Raw genomic sequence first — 25,530 nt, 5'->3', positions numbered from 1 at the left:
GTTTCTGTCATGGAAGACCTTCAGATACGTACAGAGTGTGAGTCGGGAGGTCTTTGCACTTGTCTTGTGACATATTTTGATTTTAGCAAGACTGAGAGTGCACCACTCAACAGCTAGATCCCTGTGTTCTCCTAAAAGCAGGATATATTTGCAGCAAGAGTGTGTGTGTGTGTGTGTGTGTGTGTGTGTGCCTAAGTACCATCTCTAAATCCCATGGATTTGACCCTTTGTTGAAAGTTCATCTCAGCTTGTTTTTCATGTATCTACAGTGATGTGGGGAGAGTAACATACAGATTGGAATAAAGGGGGAATCTAGTCTACAAATGTGTAATTAAAGGGCAAGTTGCACAATCTTAATGAGGTAAAGGTGTTGTCATGTGTCCTGCAGTATCACACTGAGGAAAGCAATAGAGGAAATGAAGCTTCTTCCAGCAATCAGGCAGTGCTTTAAGAGGCTCTGCTGTAATTACCGGAGAAGGCAATGGCACCCCACTCCAGTACTTTTGCCTGGAAAATCCCATGGATGAAGGAGCCTGGTAGGCTGCAGTCCCTGGGGTCGCTAGAGTCGGACACGACTGAGCGACTTCACTTTCACTTTTCACTTTCATGCATTGGAAAAGGCAATGACAACCCACTCCAGTGTTCTTGCCTGGAGAATCCCAGGGACTGGGGAGCCTGGTGGGCTGCCGTCTATGGGGTCGCACAGAGTCGGACACGACTGAAGTGACTTAGCAGCAGCAGCAGCAGCTGTAATTACAGACACCCAGTTTGTCATCCACTCTTAAAGACTCAGTGAATGATATTAGCTCTGGTACCCAAGATACTTTGGTTACTGACCAATTCCTTCCTTAAGCAGAGAGCAAGCCCAGTGTGTAAATTATCTGGCTAATTCTTGGCACTGGATTTAACAAAGGTAAAGAGAGAGTGGTTAGTCTGTCTTTTAGCACCCAGCTAAATTTACTGTATTGCTATATAAAGGATCAAAGCAGTGGTCTTCCTAGGAAGGGGTGTTACTTCTCACTTTGGTAGCCCAGAACCCTTCTCCCAGATCTCAGGATCCCAGACCTGTGAATCGAAAAGTAGCTGCTCTTGACTTTGTGCTGTGTGGTAAGCACTCTCAGTGATATGGCTGTGAATATCAGTTATCAATTATATTGCTTTAGTCTTGGGCACCCTTGATATCTTTGTAGGACTGGACATCAGACTTTCTGACATGGCTTGTCTCAGTAGATTCCAGTGTCCTCTTCTGACCTTTCTGCCCCATTGGAGCACTTCTTTACCATCTGTCTGTGATTTATAGATGCCTTTTTTTTTTTTTTTTTTTTTTTTGCTTTTAAAGGGGAATATTTCCTTAATTTAAGAATATTAAATATTAAGAATATCAAGCCATACTCCCCTAACTGTAGGAATCAAATTAATTTTGTGGCCTATACTGTCCTTATGTTTACCTCATATTTTCATAAGCAAACCTGATTCTTAATTGCTTCTTTAGCAGAGCTAGAGAAAATATCTTTTATAGCTTGTACTTTCATTGTCCAGAAATTAACACCATTTGTGCTATTTTTCTTTCTATTTTCCCATGTGCACACAATTTACATGTTTTAATGATATTCAGATGGATATTCTACTAGTTTTGCCTAATATTATGCATTGCTTGTTTTCTTTTCTTTTTTTATGACTTAGTTTTTCTCTTTTCTTCTTTTTTTTAAATTTTATTTTATTTTTAAACTTTACATAATTGTATTAGTTTTGCCAAATTTTTGAAAAATATGTGGTTGAAATCTTCACTGTCTCTATCATACTCACCATATGAATGAATTTCAGTTTTAATTGATGCTCCTAATGATGTCTGTACTCTTGCCTGGAAAATCCCATGGATGGAGGAGCCTGGAAGGCTGCAATCCATGGGGTCACTAAGAGTCGAACACGACTGAGTGACTTCACTTTCACTTTTCACTTTCATGCATTGGAGAAGGAAATGGCAACCCACTCCAGTGTTCTTGCCTGGAGAATCCCAGGGACAGGGAAGCCTGGTGGGCTGCCGTCTATGGGGTCGCACAGAGTCGGACACGACTGAAGTGACTTAGCATTAGCACTAATGATGTCTGTGAAGTGCTGTGTGATCCTAAAGAACCTGCTAAATCATCAAAGAATAGATTGTATTTAATAATATCTGTGTTTTTCATCTCTTTGTAAATCATATTAAATATACTAAGTTGCATATCTAAGTAGCATATTTGATAACTAAATGATACAACCATATACAATTAGAGACTTGGCCAAGTCCTCAGTTCCTATCAATGTTCAAAACATTTTGTGGATTTGTGTAGGTTTACTAACTACTTGGATTGTAAACACTTTAAAGATTTGACAACAATAAATTGTTTTTTAAAAAATATTAACACATTTTTGAAATCTTGAAATTCAAGATGATTGATTTTCACTAAAGAAAATATCTAAAATTGATGTTTCCTTAAATTATCTCTAATTTTGTACTGATTATAGAAAAGAAAATGGGACAGTCTCAAACTCTGTGGTACTTAATTCACTGTTACTTTGCAGAAAAAACAAAAAACAAAACAGGTATATACAATTCAATAGATCTCTACTAATTAATTCCTGAACAAATAATTAATTTCATTAATTTATGAAGACAAGAATACATACGATAATAGATTGGTGCAAATGTAATTGCAGTTTTGGACAGTGAATTTTAAATCATTATAACTAGGCTCAAACACATCTTTATCAATCAAAATAGGAACCATTACAATCAACACATTTTTTCCATGAGAAATATGTTTGTATATTACTATAGCATAAAAATCTGTGCCTTGGGATTCGACAAACTCTTGAAAAACATTTTCTGCCTCCTGCTGGTTGTGGAAGCATTTTCCCTGTAAAGGTTGCTGAGATGCTTGAAGTGGTAGTCAGTTGGTGAGAGGTCAGGTGAATATGGCGGGTGAGGCAAAACATCATAACTCAGTTCATTTACCCTTTGAAGTATCAGTTGTGCGATGTGTGGTTGAGTGTTGTTGGATCCTTTCTGTTGACCAGTGCTGGCTGCAGGTGTTGCTGTTTTCAGTGCATCTCATTGATTTGCTGAGCGTATTTCTCAGATGTAATGGTTTTGCTGGGATTCAGAGAGCTATGAGATGGTTGGATGGCATTACCGACTCAATGGACATGAGTTTGGGTAAACTTCAGGAGTTGGTGATGGACAGGGAGGCCTGGTGTGCTGAGGTCCATGGGGTCGCAAAGAGCCAGACACAACTGAGCAACTGAACTGAGAAAGCTATAGTGTATCAGATGGGCAGCAGACCACCAAGTAGTGACCATGACTGTTTTTTTGGTGCAAGTTTGGCTTTGGGAAGGGCTTTGGAGCTTATTCTCAGTCGATCCACTGAGTTGGTAGTCATCAGTTGTCATATACAATCCACTTTTCATCGAACATCACAATCCGATCAAGAAATGGTTCGTTGTGGTTGCCTAGAATAAGGGAAGATGATCCTTCTAAATGACAGTTATCGTGGAGTTTTGGTTAGCTCGTGAGGCACCCTCTTATTGTGCTTTTTCACCTTTCCAATTTGCTTCAAATGCTGAATGACCATAGAATGGCCGATGTTGAGTTCTTTGTCAACTTTTCACGTAGTTGTAAGAGGATCGGCTTCAATGATGCTTTCAGTTGGTTGTTGTCACCTTCCAGCGGATGGCCACTGTTGTCCTCATCTGCAAGGCTCTCATCTCCTTTGCAAAATTTCTTGAACCACCACTGCCCTGTACATTCCTTAGCAGTTCCTGGGCCACATGCGTTGATGTTGTGAGTTGTCTCTGCTGTGTTATGACCCATTTTGAACTCAAGTAAGAAAATCACTTGACTTTGCTTATAGTCTAACATCATTTCCGTAGTCTAAAATAAATATAAAACAAATAGCAAGTAATTGATTAGCATAAAACATAAAGTGAGAAATGCACATTAAAATGATGTATAACATAACCGCATTTATTTAAGATGATATTCCAATATTAAATGACAAAGTTCAACAGTGCAAAACCATGATTACTTTTGCACCAACCTAATATATTTATATGGTAGGAACAGACAGATGTCTGAAACTTAGGAAAACATCAGCAGAAATGTCAGAAAAGATGTGTGAAATATTCAGATTAACCTATGTGTACTTCTGTAGCTGAAAACAAAATCTTTATGATGTTTTCAATCAATTTATGACAAAGTGAGATCTGTAAATCCAGGAAAATATATTGGAATAGTCATTCAAAATATTACAGAAAGAAGAAATTATTTACAGTTTAAGGACTTGAGTTTTGAGTGAAAAATTGGTTGATTTTTTTCATCACTCCTTACACATTTTTAGAATTCTGATAGGCCCAACTTCCATTAGAACTTCATCCATAAGTCCTTTTACTTCATGGCATGATAACATTCACTGAGGAGTATTGAAGGGATGTGAAAAAAGATAGAGGTGGGAAGGGAAAAATAGTATGATTTGGTGTTATTTTCTGAGATGCAGGAAAGTGAAACTGAAGGGAGAAAGGAGGATGTGTGATGAATGAAAACATTTGTATTATCTGGCATCTTGATGAAGAAATAGAATGAAAAATTGACTGTGTGAGTGGCTGATTTAATCTTGATATGCTCATGAGGAGACCCTCCTTAAAAGAGGAATTGATTCTTATAAAGATGAGTGTGTGCGTGCTAGTTGGATGGGGTGGGAGGATACATTCCAGGAGGGGACAATGCATGAGAAAAGCAAAGACATAGCAGCCTGTGTTTTATGGGAATTGGAAGCAGTTGAAATACCTCGATTTGGGAAGGTAAAGTAGGCATAGTAGTCATGCCCAAAAGCACCTGGACTCAGGTTAATAGAGGCTTTTATATGACATGGTATTGGAGGTATGTAGGAGATATGAGTTCGATACCTGGGTTGGGAAGATCCCCTGGAGGAGAAATGGCAACCCACTCCAGTCTTGCCTGGAAAATCCCGTGGAGCCTGGTGGGCTACAGTTGTTAGGCTGCAAAGAGCTAATAAAGTTCTGTCTAGTCAAAGCTATGGTTTTTCCAGTAGTCATGTATGGATGTGAGAGTTGGACTATAAAGAAAGCTGAGCACCAAAGAATTGATGCTTTTGAACTGTGGTGTTGGAGAAGACTCTTGAGAGTCCCTTGGACTGCAAGGAGATCCAACCACTCCAACCTAAAGGAGATCAGTCCTGGGTGTTCACTGGAAGGACTGATGGTAAAGCTGAAACTCCAATACTTTGGCCCCCTGATGCAAAGAACTGACTCATTGGAAAAGACCCTGATGCTGGGAAAGATTGAAGGCAGTAGGAGAAGGGGAAGACAGAGGATGAGATGGTTGGATGGCATCACTGACTCAGTGGACATAAGTTTGAGTGAACTCCAGGAGTTGGTGATGGAGAGGTAGGCCTGGAATGCTGGAGTCCAGGGGGTTGCAAAGAGTCGGACATAAATGAGCGAGTGAATTGAACTGAGCACACAGGCAACAAACAACCTCACGGAGTTTGGACTTTCCAGTATTCAGTGAGGAGCCAATGCAGGATTTTGAATAGGGGAAAAAAATGTGGTCAGAATTTTGCTTGGAGACCATGTATTCTGATAGAATTATGTTGGGAAGAGAAAGAGACCTGGGCTAGAGTTACAGCATTGAAAGTAATCATCTAGATGAGAGAAGAAGCTATTAGGGTGACTGAGAAGGGTTCCATTAATGTAGTAAATTAGAAGAGAGGCAAGACAGAGCTTGGTGATCACCTGATTTGTGCACAATTAAACAATTAAATAGGCTTCTGTATAATTGATATAAAGACAGTGAGGAAGATTTAAATATTTCAGAAAGACTTTTCTGCACTGACTACTGTTAAGACAGCATCAGTAAACCTCCCTTTCTGACTGCTCAGTCTTTCCCTCTAGTAGGGAAAATATGCCAGCATCTACACAAAACTGACAGTTACTTTTGAAAATGTGCAAGAGAATAAAATGCATTCTAGGCTCTAAATTGTAGGGGATATTTTTGAGTCTCTGTGATGTTTATCAATTAATTGAAAGTTATGTTCGTGTTTGATATGAAGAATTGAAAAGTTCAGCTGTCAATAGGAAAATAAACAAAGGAAAAACAATGTGTTTTAAGAGACACACGGAAACTGTTTAATGCTCTTAGAGTAATTTTCCTAAGTGTATCTCTCAATCACAGTAGGTCCCTATTCTGGACTTTATTGATCGTTAAAAGCTGAAACACTTAATGAACTGAGCATGACTTATAGTATGAATTTAGCAAATGTTCTTGAAGAGCAGAAGTAGAATCTGTTTGAAAACGTATTTTTATTGTGCTTATTGTTTAGGCCCTAGTTCCATTTATAAGATGACAAAACCTTTAAAGCTCACTTAATTATATTCAATATTGACTTTTGAGTTGTCATGGCCTTAACAGTTTTTTAGTCAACTCTCATATTTTATTTTCGTAATTGTAGAAGTCCCAATTTAAAATTGCATTTAAAATTAAAGGGAGGGACTTTTACATTGCTCATTTGAGTCATATGCTAATTCACACATGGCCCACCATAGTTTCTTGCATATAGCAGGTGTTACAAAATGAACAGTAAATGATTCTAAAAAGTAAGGCCTTCTGCATTCTCAACTGAAAACAATGTATGGGAATATTCCCCAATATATTCCCTAAAATGCAAGAGAGGTTCAGTGGTTCTAATGACTGCTTCTCTCTGATTCTTCCAGATCTCTCCCAGATATTTCAAAGCCCCATTGGGATTCAGAAGACCTAGGGGATATAGTCAGTAAGTGTAGCTGCTTTATCTATCCATCAAAGCCTCCATCCATCCCTCAGTCAGAATATATTAAATAATATGCCTAACAGTGTGCTATATTGGGACTGAAGAGTGAAGTGCTATCCTTGATTTCACTGAATATATAGATTTTTGGACCATTTATAAATAGAAGCAGAATAGCTATAAAGATGATGAGTCTTGCCAAAGAAATTCATGGTGGCAGTTTACTAATGGACCATAGAACAGGGGGATTGCACTTAGTGTAACTCATCAGGGTAGGCTTCCCTGATAGCTCAGTTGGTTAAAGAATCTGCCTGCATTGCAGGAGACCCAGGTTTGATCCCTGGGTTGGGGAGATCCCCTGGAGAAGGAAACAGCTAGCCACCCAATATTCTTGCCTGGAGAATTCCATGGACAGAGGAGACAGGTGGGCTACAGTCCATGGAGTTGCAAAGAGTCAGATATGACTGAGTGACTTTCACTTTTCAATGATCAGGGCACTGCTTAAGGTAGGTGTCTACAGAAGAAGGAAGATACATGATTTTGCCTTCAGTGAGGTTAAAGATCTTGGGTCACATCTTCTAGCTGCATGATGAGCTGGTGAGTATCTTTATCACCCTACTCACTACGTTACGGAGGTACATGGGTCAGCCTGGCTTGGGGCTCAGTGAGTTTCCTTGAAAAACTCCACCAGACAAAGAGATTGACAAGCAAAGTCATTTGTGTTCTTTAGCCTGACCTGTTTCCGCCAATGTGGTTAACTAAGTTAAATTATGGTCACTCTGTGTCCTTGTGCTTCACACAAAGAAGCCAAACTAAATTTATTTTCATAGTCATCTTTGTTCCTCAGTTTAGGTAGGGCTATTCATCCACTTAAACCCAATTCTTAAATCTACTTCAGGAAAAAAAAAAAATTCAGTTTTTCCTATTTTTCTAAAAGTTGTGTTTCAAGTGACACAAATTCTAAAAATTAAGACCAGGGTTGTGTAAAATCAGTTGTACCTATGAGTCAGCAAGACATTTTAGAAATTTTGGAGATGATTAAGGTCTTAAAATATTTATAATTTTATCCTTTTTGTAGGGAGAAAGAGAAATACATGTGAGTCAAAATAAAGGATATGCCTTTGAAGTAATCTGTTTTAACAGATTAAGTTTATAGCACATAATGCTTGTCAATAGAAATCCATTTTATTTTACAAGCAATTTAAATGAAGTGAATTCCTGTGGCTAAAGACTTGTGTTTTATACATGCATTTGAACAGATAATATTTTAATGATAGTTATGGTTAACTTTATATACACTTTCTGTCTTCTGAAACACCCCATCAGAGCCTCTCTGCATGCATTAGGGTTAATTAGATAATGTCTCCCAGGTGCTTAGAGCTTTTTGGAGAAAAGGAATGAAGCTTTGTGTTAAAACGATTATTAGTGACTTCAAAGACAGCTGTATGCAAGTTCAGAAAGAATAATTTTTTATTAATAGCAACTCATAAATGCCATTCAGAAACAGCATTGTGTAATGTTATAAATGGCCATTTATTTATTAACAAGCCAGTCATCTTTTCCTTCTCTGTTAGCAATTTTGGGGAAGAAACTCGGAGTTTGTGCTACTAAGACACTGAATGGGAAGCCGTGAAGTGGACCAAAATGATTTGGTCACATTGGTTCAGTTCATTTAGGGGAACAGAATGACTTTAGCCTTGGCCTCCCTGGAAGCAGTGGTTTAGTGGCATTCAATAAAAGACTGAAAGAAGATAAAGCTTACATAATTTAGCTTGTTACAGGGACGTGGAAGTTGTGTCTCTAAAGGAGAAAGTGTGAAACAGTCAAAAGTGGCCCATGACGATGTCATTCCCAGATCCTTGTGACTGCTTGGGGTGGGTGAGCAGACAACCAGGCAGAGCGGTGGTTATAGTCCACATTGCTCTAATGCATATTTAAAATGTGGCAGTAAAAACGATTTCAGTAATCTGTATAGTGCTTTGAACTTTACAGAACTTGCACACCTAATTTCAACATACAGAACGGCTCTGTGAAGGGGTACTGTTAGGTCCATTTTAAAGATGAATCTGAGCCTCAAATAGTTTATATCTTTCCGTATATAGGTGATTTGTAAGAGACACAGGTGGGGTTGGAACCTAGCTTTTCTAATTCCAGTGGAGTGCTCATCCCAATGCTCAGTTATAGGAGAGTCACTCACACTGGAACAAGTAGTAATGTGAGGCTTTTATCTAGCAACATTTGTTTGTTGTTCAGTTGCTAAGTGGTGTCCAACTCTTCGCAACCCGATGGATTGCAGCATGCTAGGCTCCCCTTTCCTTAACTTTCTCCAAGAGTTTGCTCAAATTCATGTTCATTGAGTCGATAATGCTATCTAACCATCTCATTCTCGCTCACCCCCTTCTCCTATCACCCTCAATCTTTCCCAGCATCAAGGTCTTTTCCAGGGAGTCGGCTCTCCTCATCAGGTGGCCAAAGTATTGGAGCTTCAGCATCAGTCCTTCCAATGAATATTTCAGATCGATTCCCTCTAGGATTGATTGGTTTGATCTCCCTGCTGTCCAAGGGATTCTCAAGAGTCTTCTCTAACACCAAAAATCAAAAGCATCAATTCTTCAGCACTCAGCCTTCTTTATGGTCCAATTCTCACATTGGTACATGACTACTGGAAAAACCATAGCTTTGACTATACACACTTTTGTTCACAAAGTGATGTCTTTATTTTTTAATATGCTGTCTGTTTGTCATAGCTTTCCTTTCAAGGTGTAAGCGTATTTTAATTTAATGGCTGCAGTCACCAGCCACAGTGATTTCAGATCAGATCAGATCAGATCAGTCGCTCAGTCGTGTCCAACTCTTTGCGACCCCATGAATTGCAGCACGCCAGGCCTCCCTGTCCATCACCAACTCCCGGAGTTCACTCAGACTCACGTCCATCGAGTCAGTGATGCCATCCAGCCATCTCATCCTCTGTCTTCCCCTTCTCCTCCTGCCCCCAATCCCTCCCAGCATCAGAGTCTTTTCCAATGAGTCAACTCTTCGCATAAGATGGCCAAAGTACTGGAGTTTCAGCTTTAGCATCATTCCTTCCAAAGAAATCCCAGGGCTGATCTCCTTCAGAATGGACTGGTTGGATCTCCTAGCAGTCCAAGGGACTCTCAAGAGTCTTCTCCAACACCACAATTCAAAAGCATCAATTCTTCGGTGCTCAGCCTTCACAGTCCAACTCTCACATCCATACATGACCACAGGAAAAACCATAGCCTTGACTAGGTGAACCTTTGTTGGCAAAGTAATGTCTCTGCTTTTGAATATGCCATCTAGGTTGGTCATAACTTTCCTTCCAAGGAGTAAGCGTCTTTTAATTTCATGGCTGCAGTCACCATCTGCAGTGATTTTGGAGCCCAGAAAAATAAAGTCTGACACTGTTTCCACTATTTTCCCATCTATTTCCCATGAAGTAATGGGACCGGATGCCAAGATCTTCGTTTTCTGAATGTTGAGCTTTAAGCTGCTTATTATCTGTTTATTTTCACCAACTTCCTCCTGATATTAATTTCCAAACCTGGAGTTTGCAAGAAAGCCTTACTTTCCAAGTGTAATCGATTACCTTTGAGACATATTGACTCAATGATACCCCATTATTTTACTCTGAAGGTCATTCATAGAAAAAAATTAAGTTATTTTATCTTGAAGATACCACTGTGGCAAGTGTTAGGTTATGTTTGTCTTGCGTTCTAAATGATTTACATATCATCATGTGATAGAAGATGCAGTCAGGCTCTCTTTGAGGTGACTATTAAGTTTACAGTCCTTTTTCAGTGAAAAAAGTTAATTTTTCCCCCACATGTATTTTCAGATGCTAAATGCTTTAAACATCAGTTTTATATAATGATAGGTAGCATTAAGTGGTGTATTCTCATTTTCACGGTTTATCTTGAATGAATATTTTGCCCTTTAGAGCATGAACTATTGTAAAAAATGACCCTTGAATAAAAATTTGAAACTGAATAAAATTTCACGAAGAAAACATTATACACAAACCTATGCCATGGATGTTCACTTCAGGATTGTCTGTAACAGTGAAATGTCCACCCTGCATGTCATCCTTTGGTGAATGGAGCGGTAAAATGTGATGAATCATAATAACATGCAAGAGTAAAAAGAGATTCATGACAGCCATATTTTATCAGTATGCTTGGATGGTATACAAGTTTTAGTAAAAATAGAAAATTTCACAAGAATATGTAAACTGCTAAACTCTGTAGTTTCAAAGATGCATACAAAAATACATATACCAAAAACATATATAAAACAATATGTATGCATTTTTATAGGTAAATATAAGTAGACCAAGAAGGTGGTTTGGGCAGACACCAAGAACATAAAGTAACTGTTTGTGGAACTGAGAATCCAGAGGTAAAGGAAAAGGAAGTGCTTATTTTAATATATGATGGCATTGTGTCGTTGAGTGTTTACTTGACTGAGTATACAGTGCTGTGTATATAATTTGTGGGCAATACCCAAATCTAAACGTGGATATTTGACTCATAAACAGTAAGGCTGAGTCTGTGTAACCATACTGATAGCCGCTTGGATAAGTATTTTTATCATCTGTTAAAACAACAGGTCTTTAACCAGAAAGTCACAAGTCATAGGTATACTGATTTCATAAAAATGGGTTCATACTTTGTGCCTAACTCCCCAAACTACTTTTTTTGTATTTGATTGTCACAGTCTATTTGTATTTGATGCTTGCAGTCAAATGACCCAGGCCTTTTGCCAGTACTTCACAAGTGTGAAAAAGCATGCCCTACTAAGAGAACAGTGTGGAGGAGCATAGATTATATATAAAATGTCTAAGTGTTTTAACCTGAATGCTTTTTAATGTTAGAAAGCAAACGTGCTTGGAGAGTGGAAACTATATTTGGACTGCTTATTAAATGATTAACCAAAAGAAATACAGTTTCAATAAAGGATGGCCTAACACAAAAGTTACAGAAGTTTTAAAAACATATTAATAAAACACTTTTGCCTAAAAAATACAAAGATACATGCTTTACAAGATAAGCTTGTAAAAAATTGATAAGCCGTTTACATGAGAAATTGTAATAGATGGCAGAATATGGCAGTTGTACAAAATGATCCACCAAAATGTATAGGGACTTCCAAGGGATGTTAACTATCATTTTCAGTTAACGTGAGGATGAAAAAAGTCAGAAGAGAAGTCATATTAATAATAGAAGGCATGTGTGAAGTGGCCTTCACATCTGGGGCTTAACTCCTTTGATTAATCTCGGACTCCACTGGTCCGAATGTAGGAAAGAGAAAAGGCTAAACCAGGGAAGACTAGGAAATTAGGGAGACACATGAGAAAGAGATGAGGATGGGACAGGGATGGGGGAAGGGCGGGGGAGAGTGAGGGAGCAGGAGAGAGGACAGAAAGAAGTTGAAGGAAAGAGGTTTGGGAACAAGCAACAATTATTAGTGTCTTAAATTTAACATCTAGGGTGCTGGCCAACATATATATGATATCCAATAGCAGGTGAAAATGTCAAATCAGGGGAGAATGCTGGTAGCTCGTGTGAGGTGGAATAATGGTTGAAAGCCAGAGACTGAATCTTTTTAGTCATACCTCTTTTCTTTTTTAAAAAATCTCTGACGTCAGCATTTCACTGGCCACTGAATATGCCTGTCCTAGACCAGAACTCTTGGCAATGGGCCATGTGCTATACCTGCATAGGTGTAGGCAGGATTGTTATAGTATTAAGTTCCTAAAGTCCTTATCAAAGACAGTTTATGATCCAGACAGTTCCCCAAGGGCAGGCAGTGCTGTTATTTAAACAATGCTCACCGCTTGACCCTTTGTGTGCTCTTAATGCATAATGACGGAGAAGGCAATGGCACCCCACTCCAGTACACTTGCCTGGAAAATCCCATGGATGGAGGAGCCTGGTGGGCTGCAGTCCATGGGGTCACTAGGAGTCAGACACGACTGAGTGACTTCACTTTCTCTTTTCACTTTCATGCATTGGAGAAGGAAATGGCAACCCACTCCAGTGTTCTTGCCTGGAGAATCCCAGGGACGGGGGAGCCTGGTGTGCTGCCATCTCTGGGGTCACACAGAGTCGGACACGACTGAAGTGACTTAGCATAGCTTAGCATAGCAATGCATAATGAAGACCTGTTTTCTAAGGAGTGGATTCAGTCCACCTATTCATTGGCTCTTTTTTTTTTTTTGAGAAAATGGTCTCCTGTCTGTGGTAAGGATTGAAATACGTGCAGGGATGAGCTTAGGAGGGTGTATCTACTATAGGGCTTGAAGAGAAAAAATATGTCCAAGAATCATGAGTGTTAATCTGGATTAATCTAGCAGTTACAAGATTCTAGGAACAGTGATTCTATTGTTAGGATTGTTATCCTTCCAGATTTCAAAGTATGTAAAGATGGAGGAAACAACAGTGGGACTGATGCTTCCAAGTGTAAGAGTGTTGTAAGATGTTTCAGTGTGTTTAAAAGGAAAGAAAGTAGTGTAATTGATGGCATGAATAGAAATAGTATTTATATTTGGTAAGGGAGCTTAGATATATTTGCCTGTCTTCACAAAAGTATTCTAAAGAGAAGTCAAATTTTGATAATTATTGGGATTTGGATAAAATCACATCAAAGAAAGATGTAAAGATGAGTTTCAAGGCACTTTTGAGTCAAAGCTGGTTCTTCCTGTAATTTTACCTTGTCTGTTAAGGAAAAGTTACAAAAAGAGCACAGATGAGAGATCAGTGAGAGACTTCTGGGTCTGTGGACCCGTCTCTGGTAGAGGACACCCAGGGCATCAGGACAGAGTCAATGAGAATGAGTCCTTGGAAACAGTAGGTTTGTGCCTAAGGGCTATGGTAACAACAGACAGAGAAACAGCATCAAGCACGAGACCATGGGGGCTTTGTAGTACAGGAGGAACATGTTCAGGCACACAAATATCATTTTATCCATTTTATTAAACAGTACTTATTACAAATTGGTGACTGCTGCTGCTGCTGAGTCGCTTCAGTCATGTCCGACTCTGTGCAATCCCCTAGACGGCAGCCCACCAGGCTCCCCCATCCCTGGAATTCCCCAGGCAAGAACACTGGAGTGGATTGCCATCTCCTTCTCCAATGCATGAAAGTGAAAAGTGAAAGTGAAGTCGCTCAGTCGTGTCCAACTCTTCACGACTGCATGGACTGCAGCCTATCAGGCTCCTCCGCCCATGGGATTTGCCAGGCAAGAGTACTGGAGTGGGGTGCCATTGCCTTCTCCAAATTGATGACTATGTTACAAGAATATTCCTGGGTTCTTCTAATCATGTACTTAATGTTACTAGGATAAACAGTCCAGCTGCTACAGATACCCTAGACATAGAAGAAGTCTAAAATACCAACATGGACTGCCTTTAATCCATTGGTGACATCTGGGAAGCATTTCAGGTAGTGCTTTCTCTGCCCAAGACTTCTGGAAATACACTCTCTGAGTTTTGGACAGTTTCCTCCCTTGCCCTCCCCTAGCCAAACTGTCAGAATGCGTGACTTCCTTTCTAAGCAAATGTGATTCCCTATGACCCGGATCCCTGCTCACAGAGATCAAGGAGGGAATGGGCTCTTGACTTCCAGTGGGTGCCTCCTGGAAACACACACACTCATCCACACAACACACAGGGCTTTCCTTTCAGGCTCTGAGAAGCGGGGGCGGGGGAATGTGGAAAAGGGATCCTGACTGCGTTCAGGACCCTGGTCCTTGGGTGAAGCGAGTGGCTCCATCACTGCCCTCCTTTATGGCTTAATTAGAAGAACCAGTGGTTTCCCCTCCTGTGTGTTGTTGTCAGTTTTACTTTAAAATGTCGTAAGATAATAGTCAAAGAATTTTCTTGATGGACTATTTCAATATAATTCAGAAGCTGCTGCTGCTGCTGCTAAGTTGCTTCAGTTGTGTCCGACTCTGTGCAACCCCATAGACGGCAGCCCATCAGACTCCCCTGTCCCTGGGATTCTCCAGGCAAGAACATTGGAGTGAGTTGCCATTTCCTTCTCCAATGCATGAAAGTGAGAAGTGAAAGGGAAGTCGCTCAGTCGCGTCCGACTCTTTGCGACCCCATGGACTGCAGCCTACCAGGCTCCTCCATCCATGGGAGTTTCCAGGCAAGAGTACTGGAGTGGGGTGCCAGTGCCTTCTCTGAATTCAGAAGCAAATAATCTTTATTGTATGTCATTGGACATTAGTTTTTTTAGCTGGAATAAATAATTTACAAATTTATTTTAAATTCAGGTGAAATGTGTTTCAAATATGATTTCACCTGGATTATCTTGTGGTGGTTGTTTTAGTCATTAAGTGCTGTTTGCCTCTTTTGCGACCCCATGGACTATAACCTGCCAGGCTCATCTGTCCATGGCATTTCCCAGGCAAGAATACTGGAGAGGGTTGCTAATTACTTCTCCAGTGATCTTCCCAACCCAGGGATCAAACACCTGTCTCTTGTTCAGCAGACGGATTCTTTACCACTGAGCCACCTGAGGAGCCTTAGACTATTGAATATGTTGCCCATTTTAAAAAAGAGACATGTGTACCCCAGTGTTCATCGCAGAGCCAGGACATGGAAGCAACCTACATGTCCATCAGCAGATGAATGGATAAGAAAGCTGTGGTACATATACACAATGGATAATTACTCAGCCATTAAAAAGAATACATTTGAATCAGTTCTAATGAGGTGGATGAAACTGGAGCCGATTATACAGAGTGAAGTAAGCCAGAAAGAAAAATACCAATACAGTATACTAATGCATATATATGGAATTTAGGAAGATGGTAACAATAACCCTGTATGCGAGATAGCAAAAGAGACACTGATGTATAGAACAGTCGTTTGGACTCTGTGGGAGAGGGAGTGGGGGGATGATTTGGGAGAATGGCATTGAAACATGTATAATATCATATAAGAAACGAATTGCCAGTCCAGGCTTGATGCAGGATACAGGATGCTTGGGGCTGGTGCACCAGGATGACCCAGAGGGATGGTATGGGGAGGGAGGTGGGAGGGGGGTTCAGGATTGGGAACACGTGTATACCTGTGGCGATTCATGTTGATGTATGGCAAAACCAATACAATATTGTAAAGTAATTAGCCTATAATTAAAATAAATAAATTTAAATTAAAAAAAAATCTTGTCACCTGAACAGATATAGGGAGGTTAAGAAATAACTTGTCTCAGTCTCACAAGGGTTTCAGTATGCTTTTTCCCCTTACAACTACATTTAGTTGCTATCTCATGAAATTCCAAAAAGCAGCATAAAAAGAATGTATAATTTAAAATATAACACATTGTGTCACTATTGAATGAATAATATTTTCTTTTCAGATACCAACACCTTGGGAATCTTTTAAATAAAAAACAGTAATTGTTTCATAGACTGAAAAACCTATAGTTTTTCAAGATTGCAGTTACAAATGGGCAGCTGACTTGGGAATTAGGTGGAGGATATTTAGTTGCTGCTTGTTCTAATTATCCACTACTTTTTTACACCCAGAAAGACAATTCACCTTTGAATGAACCCCTCTCTCTAGTCCTCAGAGATTAGACATTTAGGAAAACTGGGAACAAGAGTCTCTTTAGTGTAGTCATGGCAGCTCTGGATGGAATCCCTGATTATTGGATAACTGTTCAACTCTAGAATAAGGCAGCACAGTTAATCACTATGACCTTCAAGCCCAGGAACAATCTGAAAAATGTTGCAGTGTATAAGTCATGTTCTCTCATTTAGACTGACTTTAAAAAAAATGGCCCTTTTGCTATTCTGCAGTTTGTTAACAATGTGAATCCTTTTCATCTATCTTAGCATATAAATGCCAGGAAAAGGGACATCCTAAAAACAAAAGCCATGAGGATATCCACAGTACTTTATATGATTGAATATGGCGAGGTTTGACTACTATGGTTGAAACTGTCTGCCATTTTTCTCTTAACTCCTTTCCTGGTTAATACCTTTCTCCTCTCTGCATTCAGCAGAATAAGTTTAGCATTTGCTATGCCCTGATTTTGCATGTCTGCTCTACTGGTTTCAGGTGAGCTGATCCATTGCCCACATTTTTGCAAGTACACAGCACATCTTGTGTCTAAACACAGCCTTACTGTAGGCTTGGCTGAGCATTGCAGGATAATAAAAGTAATGAGCCCATTGAAATCCCTTTAGCTCTATGCTGAGGCTTGGAATCTGTCATTTATTTTGTTGTGCCTTTAGTTGAGGGTTTTTTTTTTTTAATTCTACACAGTAATTGGTACTCCAATTTTTTTCTCATGTTAAAAAAAATAATAAAGCTGTGTATCTTGTTTCCTGATGGCTAACAAGCATTGATAGTTTGTGATTTGTATAAAATTTTATTTTCATTCATTTCTTTTGATAAAATTGTCACACAGAGCTTAAAGAACCTCTGTGGTAGATAAAGGCCAGTTGTGACATTTGTGCGTGTGGAAGATTGAAAACACCTCCTCCAACTCAGTGATGTTTCTCTCCCTCTTTTCAGTACATAATACAGACTTTCTAAATATAGGTGAATAATAAACATGCGTCATTAATAATTAATAGGATTGCAACAAAACACAGTATCAGCATAATCCTCTTAAGACATCGATGGGTACATGTTGCTGCTTTAAATACTGGCATGAAAGGCAGTGGTCTCTCTGATATGGATTTGCCATAGTAAATGGGTTTGTGTTACTGTATATATTTTGTTCTGCATACCCAGCTATCAATAATTGTCTTCATGCCTTTCAAAGGCAGCATAAGCAGGAAAAGAATAATTGCCACTCTTCATGGAGCCAGCTTATTGATGAGGTGGACACAATAATATTTTTAGCCTGCTGGCTGTCCATCTGTAAGCAGTTTCCTGGAACTGTCACTCTCCTTTCTCTGGAAACTGTTATGGCTTTGTCTGCCCAAGGAAAATAATGAGATCCATCTATCAAGAAAAAAAAACAAAACAAAACAAAAACACCTTATACCTTCCAATTAATTTGTTTTCACCTATGTTTACCTATGTGCATTCAGTAAACTATCCATCATGTTATATGCACATGAAAAAATACATTTTTCAAAAGGTTAAGTCCATTAACCCTTTTGGTAACTAAATATATAGGCACCCCTTCCAGCTAAATCAGGGACTTGTAAAAATCAATCCTTTCTGAGAGCTCATAAACACTCGCTCTGTCTTTCCCATGTGTACCCAGTGTTGATAAATCTGCAAGCTTAATGTGAACCAAACAGGTTGTTCTCATTTATCCCTCCAAACTAAGTGTATGTTTCTCCTTAAATGCATCTTTGATTTTAATGCCACGCTTAACATTTTCAGAAATTGACATGAAGTGAGCAACTTAAATCAGCAGCTTCAACTTGATTTTTTTTAAGTCTTTAACAACAATTTAGTGGAAAATGGTAGTGTATCTCAACAATCAAATGGCATCTTTTTCTCCTCCCTTAAAAAGTATGTTTTTCCAAATAAAAGACACTAAAACAAAATGACTTGGGCAGTAATTTGTTCATAGGATTTTGCTGACATTTATAAACTATTTGAGTTTTACTGCTGCCTTATTGTTGGCAAGAAGCTTCAATAGTGAAAGTGGTCCTGGAATTAAGTAACCTCCTTTTTACTATCAAAACAGACAATCACCATTAAATAAACACTTGCAAAATGCTTTAAAATCACGAAGGGTTTGGCAGCATGTCCTGAAAGCCCCCAATTCAAAGAACAACCTGTGTTCCAAAAATTCACTTGTAAAGAGAGTTGTTTGAAATATAGAACAACAAATCCTCAAAATGGTGGCAAAATTCCTACCTTAATGCATTAGAACTATGGTGTATCATAGATTTAAGAATGGAAGTAACTTATCTGGATCTTATTTAACTTGACACCATTTTCTTATAGATACAAGGAAGTGAGAATTAGGGATTTACTCACAAGACAATTGCGAAGAAAAATACTGCTATCACTGTTATTTAACTGGTTGTTATAAGAGAAATACAATGAAATTAGATAATAGGCATATTTTACCTAGAAAGCTAGTGCTTAGGAGGAGAACTGGTTTCTTTTTAGGATTATGAAGGGAATATTTATGTTTAGAAAATTTTAAAGGAAACTAGAAATATTTGACTATAATGGTTGAAAGGACTGTTCTTTGTTCTATGTAATCTGATTTTTGGCTTCCCCCTAACCCCTGCCCCCCAGTCCTAGGCATATAACTAGATTGTAATTATAATTTTGATAGACTATGGACAAAGAAAGTGAAGGCGATTAATGGATAAAAGGAGATTGAAACTAGGCAAGAACTAAAAAGATGATGGAGGAGAAATGTACATCAGGAGGGAGGGAATGGAAGTGTATTGTGATATTATTTAGCCATGTGGTTACTGATGTGGACCCTTCAGCTAGGCTTTCTGCCACCTCTTAGCATGGAGACCTTGGGTGGTGAGTTCCTTAGACTTGCCTTTGTTTATGACTCTGTTTATTATTACAAAACACATTTACAGCTGGTACGTACCTCATAGGCTTGTTGTGATGACTGCCTGGCACATAGTAGGCCCTCAATAAATGACAGTAAGGGTCACCATCTAATTTATAATCTTACAGGAGATTAGTGAAGCCCTGGACTAAATTCACCCACCTGTTCTTATATGGCCTGTGAGCTAAAACTGGGTTTTATATTTTTAAACAATTGGAAAAGTCAAAAGACTTACGATACTAAAACTGAACTTTATGTATAATTTTAATGTATCCATAAATAAAGGTTTATTGGAACACAACCACCCCCTTTAGTTTACATATCGTCTGTGGCTTGCTTTTGTGCTGTTGTGGCAGAGTTTCATTGCCATCTGATCTACACAGCCAGAAACACTTGCACTTGGGCCCTTTATAGGAAAAGGTTGACAACCCTGGTCTAAACTTGGACACTTTTCAGAGTAAATGAGGGTACTGTTAATAATAAGTCAGCCAGTAAGTACAGTCACCTTAAATACATTTATTGTGTGCCATAAGAAATAAACATGAAAATTAGGAGTGGTGGAAAAAAAAAAAAACTGAAAGGAGATAGCATATTTTATGCAGGTAATTTCAACAAGGCTGTTATTAAAGTGTAAATCTTACTGTTTCTCTCCTTCTATTAAATCCATCAACTCTTCCAAGTAGAATAATATCCAGACTCTGTGCAAGGATTTATATAATCTGGTCTCCACTTACCTCTTGGACATGTTAACTAAAATTTCAGAACTGGATATCTGATTGAAATAAAAGGGTGTTGATTTGGGATTTAAGACTAGTCTGGGAGATACAGATTTGAGAAGCACTTGAATCGTGTTCCACCAGACTATGAAATGGAGATTTACAAAGGCAAAACCCTCAAAATTGGTTAATAGTTCCATCGACTATTGATCAGGAATTATAGTTGAAGATGGCAAGAAGTATGGATGCATGTTAAGTAACGATTTCTTGATGTCTGAAATGGTTGCATAGTTACAAAGGGGAGCAAAGACATAAGGTTGCATCTTTGTTTTAAAAATTGCTGGAGTTAGGCGCAGTTTACAGAAAGGTCAGGTTCTCAGCGGTACAGGGTTATGTCTGAGATCAGGTCCTCAATTGCCAGCAGACTTCATTTTTGTATGCTTGAACAATGATTGTTCATTAGATTTTCAATTTGTCATCAGACGTTTTCCAACAGGTCCCCGCTTTGTTCACTGTGCACTGGCCACGGTCACTTTTCTCTTCCAATAAAATGATGAGTCAGTCACAATCTTAGGGCTTTTGCAATGCTCTCTGCCTGGAATACTGTTTCAGATTTTTGCAAATCTGGCCCTTCACCTGGCCATCTAACCTGACATCATCCTCCATTCAATAATTTCATTTCAGCTCCTCAGACAGTCACTGTCAGAAACCTGGGGCAGGAGCTCCATGATAGTAGGGATTGTCCTGTCTCCCTGGCCTCTGTGGCTTGCTCCTGTGCCCTCCACAGCTCCTGGCATAGACTGGACATGCTGTATGAATGCATCCTTCTGGCTCTGCCTGCATTGTTGCTACTCCTCCTGTGCTGAGCACATAAGTGGTTCCACCCACTTCTCTTTCTCTTCCTGGTCTTTGGCTCTAGATGAGTAGTTTGGAATTCACACAAGTTTAAGCAGAAGTCACTGGTCTAGATGCACTCTCTGGGCACAGAATATCTCTTTCATTGCTTTATTTTGGCCATTTTCATATTTTACTGTGTTATTTGTGCTAATTTATGTATAGCTCTCATCAACCCTTTTTTGTCATGGTGTTTCCATGGCCCCTATTTGTTCATCATTTATATCCCTCACAGAATAGAGAGAAGCCAGCACCTTATTTCTTGGTCTACAAGAGTTTCCAAGATTGGGATATAAACTACTTAGAGGCTACAACTTTTCAACTGTATTTCTTTGCATCCATCACAATATTATAACAAGCAGGAGTATGTGTTCATGGATATATATATAAATGAAGAGAATGGTTAACTCTCAATTTACTCTCTGCTGCTGCTGCTGCTGAGTCGCTTCAGTCATGTCCGACCCCGTGCGACCCCATAGACAGTAGCCCACCAGGCTCCCCCGTCCCTGGGATTCTCCAGGCAAGAGTACTGGAGTGGGTTGCCATTGCCTTCTCCACAGGAGCCTCTATATGCAGTTGAGCCTAACAGCAGAGTTTAAGAAAAGAGGGGGAAATGTCCCCTGTTTCTTGATTTGCAAACTGGCCTCTGCACACAGAGATCTAAGGAGAGATGTAAGAAAGAGGCTGACCATTCCACGTTAGCAGGTGGCAGTTTCAATAAACAAGGTAATTTACTTGTCTTGGGTAGCTGCAATGGGAGATCTCTGTATCCATCCATCAGAATCTTGAAACTGTATATAGGGGCCTTAACTGGGTTCAGTTCATATGTCATTCAGGTTGTGTGTGTGTGTGCATGCATGCACATGCTCAGCCGTGTCCAGCTGTTTGCTACCCCGTGGACTATAGCCCACCAGTTCCTCTATCTATGGATTTTCCAGGCAAGAATACTAGAGTGGGTTGCCATTTCCTACTCAGGGGATCTTCCCAACCCGTGAATCAAACCCACATCTCTTGCACTGGCAGGCAGGTTCTTTGCCACTGTGCCATCAAAGAAGCCCAGGTAGTCTCTACAAGACATTATTTTTCTCAAGGCTGTGTCCTTGAAGTTTCTAAGGTGGGAATGTTGGGCAGAACATATGTTTCAATGACAAGGTTGGGGGTGAGGAGCCTCTGAATTGCTTGATTCTGCTCACAGGTCAGCCAGAAATCCTCTTGATGATTTCCTTCAACACTGGCTTTCAGCAACACCCCAAGTCCCTTCCCTTGTTAAGGCTACATAGAAAAGAGGAAAAGCAAAAAGAAATGCACTTAGAATAGTGAAGTCTCCTCTAACTCAGACAGAGGCAAGAAGAAAGCCCATAGCTCATTTTCTAGACATTTAGAAGTGCACCAAACTTTCGAGCTCCCCAAAGAGAACCGGACACCACTCACCAGAATGTAAGTTGCATGAGAGGAAGTATGTCTCCCTCATTTAACATATAATTTGTTATAACTGTAGTGCCTAAAACAGTTGGGAAATCAATAAATATTTATTGCATTAAAGAATGGCTTTCCTTGCTAATTACTCATCTGGTTAAGTTTAGCAGACTGTGTAGGTAAAAATTAAAATTTTATCCTCAATGTTCAACTATAAAATTCTTCAATGCAGAGTTTTAAAAATATGCAACTAAACAATAGAAGAACCAGACAATATGAAACACAGGGTTCTCTCTGGGATGTTCAAATGCTTTGGCATGAAAATATCCATCCACTGAAAGCAAAATGTCATCCAGCAATGAAAAAATGCTGCAATATAAGAAAAAACTTGCTTGAGAAAAAGAGCATTGCTGTAATGATTAATGAAAATATGGCTTTTTTTATTGTAAGTTCATGCAGTTTAGGAGAAAGCTTTCAGCATATATAACATTTTGAAGATAAAAGTTCATGTGATTTGATTAAAGAGCTCCAACCTTTTAAAGATAGTAAATAATACAGTACTTAGAAAATTGCTTCAAATGTTTATTTCTCTGATTGGCTAAGATTGTTCACAAATTGCTACAGCTTTTAGGTAGTGACACAACAAATCCGAATGACACATGCATCTTGAAGACTAGTGGAAATCCAATACTTTTTTAAATGCTAGAGATGGGGCCAGGGGGAAATAGTCTCAGTAGGTAATGACATTCTTCGAGATGTTATTATGGTTGGTTCTTAAATAGTTTAAAATGTTATTACATTTTCATTAACCTTCATAGCTATTTTATGGGGAAGGTAGAAGCAAGACAGCCTTTCAAAACTTTTTCAAAAAGTCTTTAATCTTTCTCTCAAAAATTAGATAATGCATGTGATTCTGTAGTGGGGGCTCCATTAACTGAGATGTAATTTAAATGAAGAAAACCTTTCTTACACTATTAATGTCTTTTATGAAAAGACAAGCAAGCTTGGTATTCAAAGAAAGTAAATGGAGAATTGTTTCAATATTCCTTCCCTTCCTACTCTTTGGATCCCTTTGTGTTTTAATAGTTGTTTTTTTTTTTTTTTTTTTTTAAGGTGATTTAAGTGTTAGGAGATGTACTATCCCAAAACATGTGTACAGACTATTCATGCTCATACCACTTAGCAGCCTTAAGCAATAAGAGCTATTGCCAAAGAAGAGATCTATTGGAAAAACCTCAGAAGTAAGTGCATAAATACATAAAATATCAAAGATTGCTTTCAGATCTTTTACAAATAATATGCATTCAGTTAAAAAAAGATTTAAAACTTTTGTGTGTAGTTAATCCAGGCCTTTTAAAAATATGTTCTTCACAATAATCACCCTGGTAAGGGAGGCCGGGCAAGTACTTTTATCACCATTCTCAAAGAAGCTCAGGGACCAGTCTGAGAAGGATCCACACAGCTAGTAAATAGCAGAGCCATGTTCGAAAATGAAGTCTTCAGAGTCTGAATTCTTTGTATTGTTCCCCCTGTCTGACTGCTATGGAAATAAACATGCAGAAATAAACATGGGGACAGAGATGAGAGTAAGCAAAGAACCAAATAAAAATCTATGTTGCCTGGAGAATACCAAAAAGATACATCACCCCAATGTTCTCTGAAATAGTATTTACAATAGCCAGGTCATGAAAGTAGCCTAAATATCCATCAACAGATGAGTGGATAAAAAAGATGTGGTACATATATACAATGGAATACTACTTAGTCATAAAAAGGAAGGGAATGATACCATTTGCAGAAACATGGATAGATCTAGAGATTGTCATACAGAGTGAAGTACATCAAAAGGAGAAAAACAAAACCATATAACACTGCTTACATGTGAAATCTAAAAAATTGGTACAGATGAACTTATTTGCAAATCAGAAATAGAGACACAGATGTAGAGAACAGACTTATGGACACAAAGGGGGTAAGGAGAGGTTGAATGAATTGGGAGATTGGGATTAACATATATACACTGCTGCTAAGTCACTTCAGTCATGTCCAACTCTGTGCAACCCCATAGACGGAAGCCCACCAGGCTCCCCCGTTCCTGGGATTCTCCAGGCAAGAACACTGGAGTGTTCATATAAGATTGTGACAAAATGTTTCCATATTTTACACAGTCTAAGATCCAGACTCTAAGATCCCTTTGAAGTTTTAGTATATTCCTGTAATGGGAAACATATCATATATTGTTAGGCAGTCCTTCCCATGTACGGCGTTTCCTTTTCCCACATTTTATTGCTATTATAAATACGCTGACAGTGCGTAGCTTTGTGTCTATATGTTTGTATTTTTCCAAAATATTGTATATTTTCTTTAGGGTAGAATGAGTTTCAGGGGTGGCTTATTCAGGGGTGGTTTCTCTCTATGGCTTTTGATACATACTTCCAATTTATATTCTAACAGAACTTTTGTCATCAGCAATGTAGGATAGTTAACACTTATTGGGTTCTTATGTGCCATGGACTCTTGTGCATAAACTTTTACATGAATTAGCATACTTAATTCTCACAACAGTCCTTAAGATATATGGTGTTATTGTTCTCATTATACAAAAGAAATTGAAGAATTGAATTTGAAGAAATTGTACTCCTGAGATGTTAATTAACTTGCCCAAGGATGCACTGTTAATGAGTAATAATAAGAATACTGGCTTCTATGTCTTCCTTGATATTGGGTGAAATATATTACAATCTATTTTTGCAAAGTAATGGTAATGGGCAAAATAATAGCTTTGTGTTGTTTGACTATCATTTCTTTCCTTAGTGACAACTCATTTTTTTCTTCCAGTTATTTTTCCTACAGGATTAGTCACTTATTTCATGGGATTGTTGTGAAGACTAAAATTAACGTATATGAAGACTAGAGAGTGTCAAGCATGGTCATAGCTTTATTCAATGAACAGTGACTTCCAGTGCCATTTTTAGCTAGCAACTGGCGGAAGTAGGACAAAATGTCAGAACCATGTGATCTAGTTCACTATTTTTTTATATAACTGGTTTACTTATTAAAAGGAATTCAGTCTTAGTTAGTATTTTATATACAATAGCTCCCAAAATTAAGATAATGTGTCAAGCGAAGCGAAGCAAAGTCGCTCAGTCGTGTCCGACTCTT

The sequence above is a fragment of the Bos mutus genome, chromosome 9 (genome assembly GCF_027580195.1).
Source record: "Bos mutus isolate GX-2022 chromosome 9, NWIPB_WYAK_1.1, whole genome shotgun sequence".
Lineage (NCBI taxonomy): Eukaryota > Metazoa > Chordata > Mammalia > Artiodactyla > Bovidae > Bos > Bos mutus.
Note: the sequence above shows the minus strand (reverse complement) of the source record.